The sequence below is a fragment of the Bradysia coprophila genome, unplaced genomic scaffold (assembly GCF_014529535.1).
Source record: "Bradysia coprophila strain Holo2 unplaced genomic scaffold, BU_Bcop_v1 contig_512, whole genome shotgun sequence".
NCBI classification, from domain to species: Eukaryota; Metazoa; Arthropoda; class Insecta; order Diptera; family Sciaridae; genus Bradysia; species Bradysia coprophila.
The window spans coordinates 27,227-44,578 of NW_023503764.1; the positions used below are offsets into that span (position 1 = coordinate 27,227).

At 32.7% G+C, this 17,352-nt stretch overlaps 1 long non-coding RNA gene across 1 annotated transcript; it reads left to right on the forward strand.

Moving 5' to 3' along the window:
- Window positions 1-1,932: 1,932 nt before the first annotated feature.
- Window positions 1,933-14,751, forward strand: LOC119082968. The gene is made up of 2 exons (XR_005088757.1): window positions 1,933-2,047; window positions 14,533-14,751. It is a non-coding gene; the product is annotated as an uncharacterized LOC119082968 (long non-coding RNA).
- Window positions 14,752-17,352: the final 2,601 nt, after the last annotated feature.

Consider the following 17,352-nt stretch of genomic DNA (forward strand, 5'->3'; position numbering starts at 1 on the left):
CAAGAAAAAAAGGGTGGAATAATGAGCAAGTATATTTGAAGTACTAATTACTTGTGAGATAGAAAAAAGATAATGAAGTTGTTACACCAATTAATCTAATTCAAAAAGTTAACCTGTTACGTTTTTATGGCAAAAGACTAAATGAGTAGCCAGATGAAGTTCTTGGAACAGGTCAGGTCAAGCTAAACTTTACCCGAAGTGACCTGAAACCTGAAATGCGGTAAGTGCAATCAGGAAATGTAAGAAAAAATCAGGTCAACCTAAATTCTACTTTTCAGGTTTCAGAAATTCAGGTTCTGGTCAGCCAAAGTTTCTTTCAATCGCGATCGATCTGTTCCGAGCTTTAGATGATTAGATGAAGTAAATTACTTTCTTGAGACACTAGTCAAAAATAATGAAGTAATAGATTGTCAACCAATTGAGAATATTCAATATCAATAGAACTGTCTTGATACTGATGATGTGCTTGAAAAGTCTGTGAAAAAATTTAAATTGAATCAAAAAAAAAGTCTCTTTCTTTAGATTTTCGTGACAACCCTAGTAACGAGTTTGCACGAGTGTAAGCCAATAAACGAAAGAGCACAAAAGATACCATGATAACTGATCCCTTATTTATAGCCCACTTTAGAATTATCTTCAACTTTTTTTTTGTTTATTTTCGCATAAAATGACATGCGAATTGAAAGCTTTCAGTGTATAGGGGAGAAACGATACGAGACAGTAGGCTATAAAAAAAGCTTTCAAATAAAGCCAACATATGGGATTTAACGGAAACGACATCCATAAGACCTTTATGCTAACCGTGTAAAAATGCTCATTTAAAATGCTTTTTGATGTTAATAAAGTTTTAAATTTGTCCTAAATACCCTACAAGGAATGATATATAAAGTTAGAGCCAATAAAGATCTCTGGTGGCTCATTCATTTTTGTGTAATTGCATCATGTTGTTGATTTTTCATGATTTTTTTTCACACGAATGGATATAATGTGTGCAGTGAGTTTTCAGATTTGTTGTGTGCTTTGAGATTTTATTCATTTTATTTTATGGTGGAGGTGGTTTGAAGATTCGGAATTGATATTGAATTTGTAAGAAATTAGTTTGATCGAGAAACTGAAAAAGGTAAGGAATTTGGTGAGATAATTTCCAGCAATTTCTGATTGCTAGTATGTAGTATGAGATGTGACAATTAACAATTTGAAAACCCCTCTATCGTTTTGTTGAATAAGAGTGATGTTGCTGCATATTTACACTTTTCTTCTTCTGGATAAACTTGTTGGGCTAATTTTTTGTTGAGAAAATATAGCCTATAATGTTTTCAATACAATTCTTCTCGGACTTTACCCTCGCCCTTACCACAAAACTGAAGCGACACCAATGACGTACTTGAAAACCATACCGATACGAAAAACTCTCTATTTTTACCATAGCAAGTATCTTACCTACGAAACACATCCTATGCAATCATCCATGCATTTTTATTTAACTAAAGTGGAGTTGTTACTAAGTTTCTACCGAACCACCACAAAAGTTATACATTAACCCTCTCTGAATAAACTTTCTTTCGACGTATATCCAGAGTCGACCAATTTTCTTCCCCCACAACAATACTCACATTCATCTCTTAACATTTACCTTTTTGATCATGCAAACTTCCAACACACATGTTTTCCTCATTTCCACCTGTTTCGATTTCAGAACAAATCGCATGAATTTTCTCTCTGTCGAAGCATGAAAACAAAGTTTTTTTTATGTTGTTGATTTTCTCTCCTCTGTTTCGCTACCGACAATTACATTTTCCCAACACAAAATAACATTCGGTCGATGCTTGATATGCCAGTTGATTTTCCGTCGTGACGCTGTTTAGACATCCACAAAAGTGCGATTGAGTTTGGATGTTTGATAGTCTTATGAACGAAAGTTCTTTGGTCTGAAAAATAGCATTCAACTCAGGATTTGTCGTGTAATACAAAAATAAACTGAAGAAATGTGATAAAGATGTATAACAATTTAACTATGTAGAGTTTCTTTTGAGTAACTATACAAAATGTCGGGATTTTCTTTTGATTTCATTCTTTGCTTGAATAGAAATTGTCGTGATCGAATTTGAAATCAAATTTTAACGGAACGAAATTGAAAATATTAAATAGTACAAGAGAAACATTTAACTTTTCCGTAATCCGGTTTTACCCTACTGGTGTTTGATGTTTTACCGTTGGATTTAATGTTCGTTGTTCTTTCATTTATTTTTATTTGCGAGAAAAAAGGATTTTAAATTGAATTGTTTCGGTCCTGCTTATATAAATGAACGAATGAAATTATTTTTAAAATAATTATATCATTCGATGACTAAGTGGTGGTGGTGGTACCGTATTTTTTGTGTTATGCAAAGTTCAACCGTAAAAAAATTCTTTTTCAATTAGTTTTGTTTGTTAATGTTCGTTGATACACAGCACAAATTTTATTATTTGGTTATCCATTAAATTAGTGCAATGTTGATGAACTGAATAAGCTCGTCGAAATTCGTTCACAAATTTTTTTATTCTTTGCTATTGACATATTGAATACGACTCAGTATAACTGAAAAGGGACCTGTATAAATTTACCTTCTAGGTTTGTACAAATTTGAAAAACAAAAAAAAATCGCATTTCAATATTTGATGGACAGCCATAGGGATGGAAATTTATGTTCCTTTTGTTCTGAATACTCAATATATAACCTGAAACGTATATCCCATTACCTATTTATATCCAGAGCAATTCTGATTTTTATTTTACCTCATTGTATAGTAGGTAAGTTTTTGATTGGCATATTGGGTTATACACACAGATCGCGAGTCGAAAATTTCATTAAAATTTAAATTGAACAGGGTTCAACTGGCAGGGATAAGTTTAATTTCCATAGTATGCGATACTGATATTGAACGCCTCCTGTTCACCTATATGTAAATTAAATTCATAAAATTGTATTTGTTGTTCAATCATGTCATATGTATACGTGAACGTAATATAACACACCAACATTTCCAATTCGCGCTAGTTTCAGCTAGTTTTTTTTTAAATGAAAACTAAATAAAATAAAATGAAAAAGTGATTAATATTAGCAAAACTCGTGGATCACATTCAATTTTTCTGATGGCAAATATAATCGCACTACTTGAGCACTTGCTAAAACATTTCATAAATTTCTGTAACTCTCACACGAAAGTATAGTCAGAGACTTGTGTACACAACTATATTATGCATACGAGTATTAAACTAAGGTTTATTCTCTGGAGTTAGAATGGGTTTAATTAGGATGCGCGTATAATTAAAGCCACATAAAGCCTGACTTTTCAACATGGCATTGCTATTAGAAGCTAAATTATTTTTCAATTATTGTTTTATAGTTTATAAAGGTAGAATACAAGGATGTTTACTTAATTTATATAGCTAGGTACTGTAAAATGCACTTTAAAGTCAGGTAACCCAACTTTGTAATGAATCAGCACCATCACAACCCACCATATTCATCATCATTTATAACTTATGAAACCTATGGATGTGCGTAGATTCTTATCGTCTCGTGGGTAGATCAACAGTGGGCTTTTATTTTACTTCAATAATGACATACAATTACATTAAAACATTTTCAGATAATCAAAGTAGGAAATAGCTTGATAATATAAGAAGCACATCTCATCCTTCAGCTAAATCTTATTGCGGCATGCATGCTTTGGAAACCATATTTTTCGTGTTTCAAGCACTCCTTTCGCTGCTATCAGCATTATAAACCTCTTACTTAAATCAAACAGAATCATGTTTCGTGGTCATATTTATGTCGGCTTCGCCTCGGATCATTAAAATTCACTCAAAAAAGTGAACATTTCCCAAGTTATGTAAGTGGCTGTTTAATTTTCTTGTTATTTAAAATTCAAAATGCTCTGCCATGCATCCTCTGTGTAAGTAAGAGCAGTAACAATTTCACTAATTTCGATCAGTAGATAGACTAAAAACTTTATTATTCTGTTATTTGCACACAACAAAAATATAATATTTTTTAAAATAGTCGCGTGACTACACTAGAGATCAAAATATTATCGTATACACTCAAATGCTCACGGAAAGAAAATATATTAATTTTCCTCGAGGAGGCGAACAGTGAGAGGATGCTAATTATAACAAGATCTCATGTTATATTAACATGCTGTACGGTTGAGTTCAACCGACAATATTATTGATCTAAAAATAAATTCAATAAAATTATACTTTTTTCCCAAATAAATTTTGTATTTATGAGTTTTATTTTTACGATTATTATTGTATATATCGAATGGGCGATAACATTTTTATTGAGAATGCTAATGTTTGTTAGAGATATTCGCATACATTTTCAACGTTCATCCTTTGAAGTGAATTTATTTCGTATAAATTGTTCAAATTTTTCGTTTCAAAATATTTTTTCGATGAAGTAAATTATTCTTCGAAATGTCTTAATGATGGTTCACTTTTATCGATGTAACAAAACAGAAAAGGAACTGAATGCCGACATGCAGGTTTAGGGAAGGATTTTGTTTAGAATGGTTGGATGTTTGATCGTTGAAAGGAGAAATTGACATTTTTGCAATGTTTGTTCTAGTGATTTATTAATGAAGGTGAAAACGGCGTTTTTTCTCTTCATAAGCATTTTCTCGCCCAACTATTTTCACAATCTTCTAGGAATGACCCCAAAAATCGCTTTACTGTTCGAGCAAGTTCATATTCCCTAACTTTGTGAATAAATCAGTATTCACAACATGACTGATTGTTCAATGATTCTTTTATGTTGAGGTTTTCAATCCACAAGTTTGTAGTTCGTAAATCGTGTTTATTTAGGTAAACGATGAAAACAATAGTATATGAAGAGAGGACCGTTACAAAACTTGCATGCATCTCGTAAAATCTGTAAACCATTATAACTGCCTGTGAAATTTGATTATTACATAGCAATCTGACCCTTGTGAAAATGACCCATTACATAATGAATATTTTCGGTTCATTTTTCGAGAATTTCTGCGTGATCATCAACAAACAGGTAGTAAAGGAGAATACTTTCAATGCTGTATCGATGCTGCCGTTTCGACAAGTGTAGTTGCATACTTCGCCACGTCACCTTCGGCACAGGTATACAAACTATACCTTGTTTTTTTCAAAAAACCCCTTACGAGTTTGATTTTATCACAAACGGTTATCTCATGTAATGAATCTTTTTCACCGCATCCAATGTAATCTACCATTATCTCACAATGTGAATTTCAGTTTGGATATAATTCCCATTCGTTTACACTACTGGAAAAGTCTTCTTTTCGGTGATAAATCCTTTTCCTCCTCCTCTTCAGATAATTTTGCATAATCATCGAACTGTTACAACTGTATCCTTTTCGGGTTTTGTCAAGTTTATTATTGATCGTTCGGTTTAATTTACATTCTCCACCAAAGTTTATTAAACCTCTCCAATTCGTTTCCTTTCACAAACAATTACAATTATCGAATCGAATGAATGAGGTCACAATCAGTCATACCTTATCTATCACATTTCAACATTGAGAGGGGTATAATTATTTTGTGGAACACTACATCAAAAATGGTGACTTAATTAGATATTTTTTTTTTCACCCATGTGATATGAACCTTCCAAATATAATTAAAGTCAGCTTTATGCCGAAGTAAATGTATGCATGTGTTTGTTTGTTTGTTTGCTTGCTTGCTTTACCTGCGCTGTCGTAATATCCATAATGTATGCTCTGCTCTACATATATTCGTAAAATATGATAAAAGCAAATACTGAAATAAAATTACGGGGTATCGCGTAGGTTAGGTATATGTATGTGCTAAAAGTACTTCGTTTGGAATGAACTTGAAGTATGTAGCTCATTGACGCTATGAGGGCTCATGAAAATATAATGACTTTTCAGAAATACGTTCGAAAGTTATTGTGGTATTATTCTCAATATTGCTAGTCTCAGACATACGCTATCGTACCTGCATCATAACACCTGCGTATATACAGACACAATAAAGGGTGATTTCTTTTTGGATTTTTTCATTTTCTTAAACGTTATAGCATGTCAGTTTACTAATGATTCTGTTTAAAAAAAATAGTTCCTAATGAGTCATACGATAGACGAATGCAATTACTAAATTTGAACATCGTTCATTTATGATGGTCCTTAATGACTTAATGGCTTTACTTTACGATCAACTGAAGAGGTATTCGTCAGTCGAAACAAATTAGTAATTTACACATCTAGAGGAAGAATGCTCTGAGTGTTAACTTTGTGTATTTTACTGAACTTTATGTGATCAAAAGAATAGCCCGATTCCCGTCAGCATTTAACGGAGATGTTTAATTTCTATGAACATACAAACCAGAACCAGGTATGGTCTGTCCATACAAGCCGGAGGAAATAGCGATTTCATATTAACAAAACCAACTTTCGCCTTTTCCTCTGCTCCATATAAATTTTGACAGCAGACCATACCTACAGAGTATACTTTCATTGACTAATTTAACTAGTCAATAAACGTGACGTCTAGTTAAATTTGACAGAAAAATTAAATTTTGTTATTTGACGAGATAACACGAGAAATAATAGTCATTTTCACTACGCAGGCGAAAAAATAGTCATTTTCTCACCTTAGCTGAAACTTCGGGAGCCTGTGTTGTGAAAAACGTTGTGTTGACCTCGGGAAGAAAGTAGAAAATTTCATTTTCTCGTGTGACTTGTTGCGCTCGTTACACTTCGGCCAAAAACAACATTCTCGGAATGAAATCGACAACTTTGTTCCCCTTGGCTAAAGAGTATAGGCTAAAGTAAAAAATGCTCTTGTCCTTGTGAAATGAAGTACTTTTCCGTGTAGTAACGGATTGAGTTTTGTCTGATGTATGCTCGACAAATTTCTTAATATTTGGCCGTGCAACCTTATATTAGACTAAAAAAAATCTCTGCAGATTTTAAAATCTCATGGAACATGGAATAAGTCAACTTTTGTACCCATCAACGACTAAACGAGTAAAATCAAGCACTGTCAAGCACCGACAGTGCGTTGGTAAAATTGATGCACCATAATGTATAGGCAGTTTTGCAGTCTCAGGGAGCTTACAGTAGAGAAACTATTGGTATATTGTTGTCCAATTTTTTGTTTCATTTATTTGTATTTTATGATCACTTATAAACCTGAACAACCATTCTGTACTTAATTACATTGTTTTTGATATCAAATTTCTAATTTTAGTTGATTAACCATAACCTGAACTGTTCGTTTGAGTCAGGGGAAACAACTAATTACATTACAATTCAATTAAATAATCAAATTATGTTGAAAAATGAACAAAAAAACCTCGGTATTGGCCCTGGACGTAGAATGTTGTAAACGTTTCCTAATTAGTCTAGAATGTACTTGTAGTGACTGCAATTAACTGAATTAACATTACGAATGTTGGTTTGGACTTGGTTGAAATTTTCTGTTTTTTTTTCTTTTTTCTGATTGAAAACGCAAATGTAAAATTTTGAACTAATTTCGTTTTAGTTTTAATTGCGAAAATTGTCACTAAATAATTTTAATTTGAAAATTAATTTGCATTTGCCAATGTTTAAGCAACAATTTGAAAAAAATTGATTTCACAAATTACACGTTTAAAACTGAGATTCCATCTCACTGCAGTTGGCGAATAACTGTGACGTTGAAGTCAACAGTTTTATACGCTTCTCTTCTTGGCTCAACAAGTCATTAAACGAAGCAATTTCGATCGCCATCGAATTGTCCGATTCTTCCCGTGCTAGTTGTTGGTACTCTTCGATCTTCGATGCCAGTTCCTTCTGCAGACGCTTAACTTCATTCTCCAATTTGTTGGCTTGTGAATGTTCCATCTCTACGCTCGCTTGCAAATTGCGGACCGTTTCGTTGAGTACAGAGTTCGTTTGCTCGAATGCAGTAACTCTAGCTTTACTTTCGGTACTCAGATTGTTGGCGAAAACAAGAGATTTCGTCGCCCGTTCCAGACTCTCCTTGTCACGTTGGAATGCCGTTTCCACAGACTTTAGCTTCGTCTTTAATAACTTCTCCAATTGTTCACGATTCTCTTGAAGCTGCATTTCATATTGTTCACGTAGATCTTCCAAGTCCTTGTTGTGATGCTCTTGTTGTTGAACCAGGCGTGCCTCAGCTTTTTTAAGCAGATCTTTGGTATTTTGTTTCTTCAAATGTCTGATGTGCTCTAAATAACGGGCGAATCGCACGGAGATGGTTTCATTATTATTGGTCTTGTCGTTGTTGTTATTCGAATCTGTCAATTCACTCTTAGATTTCACTATTTCACTATTCATTTTCGATACGGAAATTATGAACTTCTTTTTAAACAACCTTTCTCAACGGAGAATTAACAATGAATGATTATTCTTGAAAGGTAACTCTATGAAGACACCTAACCTACAGTAAGCGTTCTTAATTACTTCACTCAAACTGTAACAGAAGAAAGTGATAGAACAAACACTCATAGTTTCCATTTCTGTCATTAGTAAGAAAAAACACAAAGCCATTTTTACGCCGACTATTTGTGCATCAGCAAGGTAATTAAGAAAGTCATATAAAAGGTGTCTTAGGTAGTGGTCTTAATATCCTTATTTTCTATCTATTTGCAGATATTGAGTTGTATACGATTTCATGAAACAAAAATACATATTTAATGAGGATGAAAGAGAAAGGGTTTTGGACATTCAAAAAACATATTATTGCACAGCCCAATTGAATGCAAAACTGGGCGCCTATTCTCATATTTTCGTAACTCCAAATATTCGTAATTTGACAGTTGCGTGTATAAAATCCATAAGAACTGTCAAGTTACGAATGCAATTGTCGTGCATTGGTGATCATTGAAATTGCAGTATTTAGAGGGTGTTCTACCGTGATTTCTTGCTTGATTGCTTTTCCTAACAAACATTCCTATCATAGCGCTGGTATATGCTGATAAGTTTACCCGTCGATAAACTTGACATTTCCACATCAATCTCATATGTCCCAAACCCTTACTCTTTCATCTTCATTAAAAATTTATCTTTGTTTCATGAAACCGTATACAACTCAATATCAAAAAATAGATAGAAAATAAGGATATTGGGATATCTACCTAAGACACCTTTTATGACTTCCTTAATTACCTTTCTGATGCATAAATTGTCGGCGTAAAAATGGCTTTTTCTTACTAATGACAGAAATGGAAACTATGAGTGACTGTTCCAATAGAACAGTGTTCTCTCCCTTTCTTATGTTACAGTCTGAGTGAAGTAATTGAGAACTTCTTTAGGAAGGGCACATTGACGCTTACTGTAGGTTAGCTGTCTTCATAGAGGGACCTTTCAAGAATAATCATTCATTGTAAATACTCCGTTGTGAAAGGTTGTGTTAAAAAAAAGTTTACAATTTTCGCATCCAAAATGAATAGTGAAATGGTGAAATCTAAGAGTGAATTGACTGATTCGACCAACAACGACAAGAGCAATAATAATGAGACCATCGACGTGCGAGTGTCCCGGTATTTAGAGCACATCAGACATCTGAAAAAACAAAATACCGAAAATATGCTTAAAAATCGTGAACAATTGAAGAAGTTAAAAGAGTCGAAGCTAAGATCTGCCGAAACGGCAATCCAGCGAGACAGAGAGACTTTTGAACGCGCTATGAAATCTCTTGTTTCCGTCAAAGATCTGAGTGCCGAAAGAAAAGCTAGAATTAATGCATTCGGGAAAACGAACTCCGCACTCAACGAAACTGTCCGCAATTTGCAAGCGAGTGTAGAGGTGGGACATTCACAAACTAACAGATTGTTGAATGAAGTTAGGCGTCTGCAGAGGGAACTGGCATGGAAGATCGAAGAGTACCGACAACTACCACAGGAAGAATCGGACAATTCGATGGCGAGCGAAATTCCTTCACTTAATAAATTTTTGAGCCAAGAAAAGATGCATATAAAACAGTCGACGTCAACGACACAGTTATTCGCCAACTGTAGTGAAATGGAATCTCAGTTTTAAACGTGGAATTTGTCAAATCCTTTTTTTCAAATTGTTCAATGTTCAAGAAAATGCAAATTAATTTTCAAATTAAAATTATTTACTGACTCAACTAAAACTAAAACGAAGTTTGTTTCAAATTTGACATTTGCGTTATCAATCAGAAATAAAAAAAAATTAAATCCAATCTAAACCAACATTCGTAATGTTAATTCATTTAATTGCAGTTACTACAAGTACATTCTAGACTAATTAGGGAAAATTTATGGCATGGATGTATCTCTATGAATAAGTAACATTTTTTATTCACTTTCGAACATAATTTAATTATTTAATTGAATTGTAATGTAATTAGTTGTTTCCCCCGACTCAAACGAACAGTTAGGGTTACGTTTAATCAACTAAAATTAAAAATATGATATCAAAAACAGGTTTAGTAGGTTTATCTACCTAGGTGAAATAATAGCAGTGAAAAAGTGCTATTATTTCGCCGTCGGTAGATAAAATAGCGTATTCACCTCTGTCCAAATGTTTATTTAGACACTTGGAGTTATACCATTCCCCTTCAGCTCACGCAATAACTCCCCAAGTGTCTAAATAAACATGTGGACAGAGGTGAATAATCTACTATTAAAAGTGATCATAAAATATAAATAAATGAAACAAAAAATTTGACAACAATATACCAATAGTTTCCCTGAGACTGCAAAACTGCCTATATATACAAAAAAAACGGAAGCACAAATTAATCAACATGTCCTTGTCCAATGATGAATAATTGTTTTGCAAAAAGAACCACAAAGTCCTTTGACTGATTGAATAAAAGATTAATCACAAAATACGTTTTCCGTGTTGGAGTACACAAATCAGATGCATTGCTATTTTTATAAACCTAAAGAATTGGATTCTAATTAGAGATCGAAAGTAGGTCAACATATTTTTAATTTTATTCAGTCACATGCAATGTCTTGCCATTACAAGGTTTTGAAAGTTTTATTAGATGTCGTATGGCTAAGCAGGGAAAAAACGAAGTTTAATAAGATGTACATTATACCAAATACCATATATACACCGAACAAGCCAATTTAAATTGTTAAAAGAAAAACGAAATAAAAGCTCCGTCCTTCTGTAAAGAATTCGAATATTCTGAGTAGGTATGTTCCAGGAATTAAAGCTATTATAGTCTTCGAATACAAAAATAAATAAGTAAAAAATTGAATAACAGGATAACGGTAAATTATGCACGGTCGTCTAAGCATTACTGAGCAGTGAGCATTATTTCATTCAGAGAATTTAGAAAATCCTCAAAATCCCCAAAAGACGAAATTGGCGCAGTTGAAGTACCTTACGAATCTATTTTATCTACAGATTCATTTACGGAATAATTTTCTTGTGAGTCTTTCTTTAGGCACAGTATGACGCAAACTTTAGCTTAAAGATTTGTTTTTCGTCGAAACGTTCTCTTTTTACAATCGTTATTTATGTTCACAGCCATATACTTCATTCAATGCCTTCCGATTGTGCATTATTGGAATTAAAGTATCAATCAAATTTTCGTGGTTAACTCATTCGTTACCTACAAGAGTGTGATAATTATTAGTTTGTCTATTGTCTAATTTGAGCATCCATTATTGAAATAATATATAATTACGAAAATCATAGACGCATTATTAACCAATTAAAATCAAATAATTTTATACGTCTGCCTGTTAGACTGACCATCTCTTAAGCTTGACCTTAAATTTTTTTTTTTGGACGAAACAAATTATTTCCTGATTTTAATAACAAAACTTTGTTACATTAAAATAATTGCGAAAAATATCTAGCCGAAAAAAGAACTCCGAACGATTACACATAAAAATCTGATTAAATGACAAACAAAAATGGAAATAAAAGTTCATTAAACTGGATTATAGTATTTTGGCAACAATAAAATACAAATAATCTTTTTTTATTGCTTTTAATCAAATTGCTTTTTTTATATGTAGAATATAATGTTGCGGTGAGACTGACAGTACAACAGATTATAATTTCATTGTTATCAAATAATTGAGCTTATCAAAATGATATGAATCTGTATATTGAAAAGATTTTCCGAAACACGCCAGTTCATATTAACACGAATTATTAATATTGTAACAACGATTGTTATTACTTATGAGGTCACACCTCCTGAAACTTTGTAAGTTATACATTTTCATTATTATAAATTTGTTTTAAAGTTGTAACTCGAGATTATGGTGCAGAGTAATGAAAACTCTGTTTGTCTAACTTTTTTCATAAGAGATGAAAGATGTAGAATCTACACTGTCGATGTGGGATGTGCAACTCAGATAATCAATTTTTAATTACGTTCAGCAATGCAACAAGTATTAGTTGTTTCTGGGGTGCCACTATGTTACCTAGCAAAGTTTATAGCTGAAAGACAGGCAACGAGACAGCCGCTGAATGTTTAATTATTTTCATACCTTTCGTATAAGGCGGAGAATAAAAATGGAACTAAATTGTCTTCGTTTTTTTACAAAGTTAACCGTTGTTTATCGCTCAAAAATGCTACTGCAGTGAAATAGATTGTTGGACAACCGATTCATTTAAGTTACTTCTGGTAATAAACCCTTACCAGGGCAAAATTTGAATTGTCTGAGAAAGCAATAAGTTATTACAGAGGACCTAGTATCGTAGTAGAACAGAGCTTATGGCATATCCATTATGACAGTTTAGCATTAAATTTTAATTTTTAAATGTTTGTACTGTTTCAAGATCATGTCGTTAGTGTAAATGTTACTCTACTTGACAAAAGCAACATGTTAGGCACGTTGGTAGTTACTAAAAAAAATCAAGGGGACAACTGCTTCGGAAAGTCATGGTACAAATCCCAGAAAAGTAACTATATACATACACGTAAATTCAAGGTCATTGGCTCAGCTTGACTCTCAGTTCGATACAAAGTCATGGTACAGCGTTTTTCGAAGTAATTTTCCCCTCGAAAAAATATGAAGTTGTTTAGATTCGTCTCAACTTTCTTTCTTTTCCAACGACAAAACTAAAAGAAAAAGATGGATCCTTCGGTCAAAAATGATTACAGTTTTCAAGTTACCGTCTCGAGATTCATTTTAAACTTAAACTTGTGTAGCATTGTCGGGATGACGGTGATGAGAAGTGCAAATACATCACTATGCAAGACTAATGACTTTGGCATACTTTCCATCATGTTGTTTACAAACTAGGAATAAGTTTGAGTAAACTTTGTTTGTCATATCAACAAGACATAGACATAGATAGTGATTTGTATCAAGAATCCTTATTGACTCGGAACATAGATTTGATTTGCATACATTTTGAGCGACAAATGAAATTTAAACGTAACACATCTAAATATTTCTCACGATTTCCATTTCTAAAAAATATTTTGTATCGAACCTAAAGTAGATAAATGAAGGTTACAAAGTGTCTGACTCGTCGTTTTCAATTTCCGAAAAGGCTAATCAAATGTTCAGATTAGCTGTTCTTAAACGAACAGCTGAACGTTTGCTTAGCCTTCGTTTTTATGAGAATCTCGTCTTATATCGCCTGGTTTGATCACGTTTTTGGGAGTATGAAGCTCCGCTAGAGTATGAAGATTGATTTATTACATTAAAGCACTTTGCCCAATTCCGTTGCCAGATATTTAAAAATTTCAGACTTAACAAATATCTTCCGCTTAATGTATGTTCCTATAAATCATTCATTTTATTCTGTTCTTCACATTCTGTGAACATTATCATAATTGTTAATCCTACTAATATTTTCAAGATAATTCGGTATACGGATCTGAAATATTTGTATGTTTGTTTATTCAACATAACTCGCAGCCAAAAAGTCAAGATCGTATTTTATTAATCAAGTATATGTTTATATCATTAAAATAATTATGTTCCGTTTTACAATAGACGTGAAATCTGACTGTAATACAACATACATTTATTTAGGCGCAATGTGTTTGTATTTCATCTTCAGCGAAAAAAAAATCGTCGGAAAACCTTATGTCATGCCAAGGTTCTTAGATTTTATAAATAAAACAACATTGTAAAAATTTTCTCAAAACATTTTCTCAAATGTAAGTAGCTATATTGAATGAGAAAAGATAATTTTCGTGTTTACAATTTTCATTACCGTCATCATTAGCTCAATAAGCGGTTATAACGAAGAAATTGTTTAGAAGTTTTTCAGATTTAATTGAATATTTTAATCGCGCACAAATTATTTGCAAATCAGAGAAAAGTGTTGGCGACCTTTTTCGAGCGGGCACCGAACGAAAATTCATTTCTATTTTATTAAATCACGAAATTCCAACGGAAAATCAACCACCATTTTAGGGCACGATATAATGTAAATAACAACATTCGGTCTAATTTACTTCCATCGAATTTTCGGTTATAAAATAACCAAAAGAATATCCATCTTTAACCCTTAATTAATTTTCAAAATTTTTTTTTGTTGATCTTTTTGACGGTCGTTTAACAACAGTGTTTAATTGGATTGAGCCTAAATGAAATACTGAACGAACAATTTGGTAAAAATGTGTTATTTGTGGAACACGAACGGATCAGTGAGTTCAAGAGAAAGTTTTGCGTCAACCATGGATTAATATTCACGTAAATGTTAAGAATGTAGCAGGACTTTTGAACACAATGTTTATTTTCGTTGTTTGAGAATGTGGTTCCAGTTTTCATATTAAGTGCGGAATAAGGTGAGTTAATTACACTCTTTTAGAAAGTTATTGACATAATTTTTAAGGAATTGATTGACATAAATTTAGCCAGTAAATAAATTTTCTGAAATTTTCATAATTCAATTTATATTAAAACGATGTTGCAGACATATCGGAAGATTATATTGTTGTAGTCAAGCGAACATCAAACGTCGTTTAATACTTCTTTTCATACTTTCGAACTAGTTTCGAAACTAAACTTGTCGATGCTAATTTATGTATTTGCATTTGCTAAAGTTTCGGTCCGCTATAATGCCTTTTGCATTATGACTCTTAAAATATTTAAGAGCGTCTAAGGACGTAAAAACTTTTATTCTTTAAATTTTGCTTGAAGCAGGATAATGCTCTCTCATCGTAAATTCTTTTGTTTCTGGCGGTAAATATTTGCTCCATGATTCAAAATTAATTATCAAGTTTTGCATTGCAAAAATAATACATAATCGACAGAGGATATTCCATAAAGATGTGATTAAAAGTTGGCTCCATTTCGCTTTCATTGAAAACACATTGTGTTAAGAAGTTGGAAATCATAAAACCAAACCGGAAACGACATACAATTTAAAGAGCTTAATTTAGTTTCTATAGCAATTTTATTTCCAGCTGCAGACGATTTAATTAAATTTCACTTTCTTTGTGTGTTTGTATACACATCGTACCGAAAGTGTCTGCGAACATTTTCTCTTTCTCTGGTGGACGTTTGCCATTATGTGAGCATTTCTTTTCGAAATTGCTTCTACTCGATCAATAAATGACTAATTATAATTCAATTTGTCTTCTGTATCTTTGGAGCATTCAATGGTTTTAGCGTAATGTGTATTAGATTTTGATTAATATTCATCGTCGATCCGAACAAGGGTAGTATGAGGCAGTATATTTCTCTGATGATTTACTTAAGAAGTGTAAGGCTGCTTTCAAGGGCTTATTGAGAGTTTCGTTTCATTTACAAATAAATTTATTTTCAAAAAAAAGAAGTTAAAACGGTCTGTCGTCTGTGGAAAAGTCGAAATAAAAGTTTTTAAACGGAAAATGAGAAGTGGACCTTGCTAAACGACACCATCAAACTTCATAATATTTTCAGACTCACTTACAAAAGTAAATAAAATGGTAAAGCATGGGATGATGTGAACTGCGGTATCATCGACCTTGTTATAGATAAAACGTTAACTGTTTAAATTATAAATCACGTTTGTTTTATACGATTGGTATATGCGTGACATTGTCCGTGACAATCATTTTAGGTATTTTTCTTTATTTGCTTTCCAAGCTCAGAATTGTTTATTCTACGTAATTAAACATAAAAAATGTAACCGTGGAAGAACTGCCATAGGGAGCTCGAGACAGAACAGACAAAAGTCAATACTGGTTGTTGAAGTATTACATTATTAATTTCACTAATTAACTTCTTTTACCTGGAAACAGAAGCCTGTTTCTATAGAACAGAAATTCGATAATTTTTATTTCTATTTTCACAAAATGTTGCACAACAATTGTTTTCGTTAAAATTACATAATTTTGTGATGCGATAAATAACGACTAATGCCAGAAAAATTTCGGAACAACAACTGTCACCAAATAAAAGTAAATTAGGCTTTTATAAGCTCGTTCCGTACACAAATAAGTAATGATATGAATTCGAATTTGATCCTCGACACATAAAGAAAAACAGAAAAAAGGGAAAGACGAAAAAAATTGTTTTATTGAAACAAAAACGTATTTTTATTCACAAGTTTCTATGCCTTGATAAATAAATATACGAAATATTCGCTAGATAGACACAATTTAAAATCTTTTCGGATGGAGTGAATAAGGGCAAGGCTGTATTTCCATTTCAGAACTTGAGCACGTAGCCAGCAAGATTGAAGAGGTTGTTTTAATGTTATGCTTGTTGAATTTTGTGTCTCTCTGGTTTCGGTATATAATGTAAAATGTGCTTTATTTTACACAAGTTTCTTTTCCTTCTTCGTATCAAGTTACGGTTGTATTTTAAATGGAACGAATCGGTCTTATACACACAGTTGATCTTGCGAACTATCTGCAAAACTGAAAATTTTTCTTGAATCTTGAATATCCAAAATTAGCCCTGGGTCACGGGGACTTTCACGCAATGTGAACAACGTGACTATTTCCACCACAAATGTTGGATTGACTCATTGCTTGAATACATAGTCATGTTTTGTTGAAAAGTTACCCATCGATGGAGTTTCTTCAGCTTGTCTGATTGTTGTACGTACTAGACCCTAAAGTTTAAGACTATACCACAAGCACAACACCGAAATGTGAATATCCTTTAATTGTGTGAACGTTTCAGGTCTCACAAAAAGCCTCAAGAGCTGATAAGAGTGCAAAATTTTAGAACATCGAGTAGTTTTTCCAAGTTTTTCTTTATTATTCATTGATGGTGTGAAGCTGGAGTGTGACGGGAAGCTCTTGTAAGTCGTATAAAACAGTCTTATTGATTTTAAACCAATTAATTTGGACGTTGAGCGTACGTTATCTTCATCGCATTATCGATAAACGTATCTTACGACATCCACCGTACAAAATTCAAGCGTTTGTGTGCTTAACATTATAACATT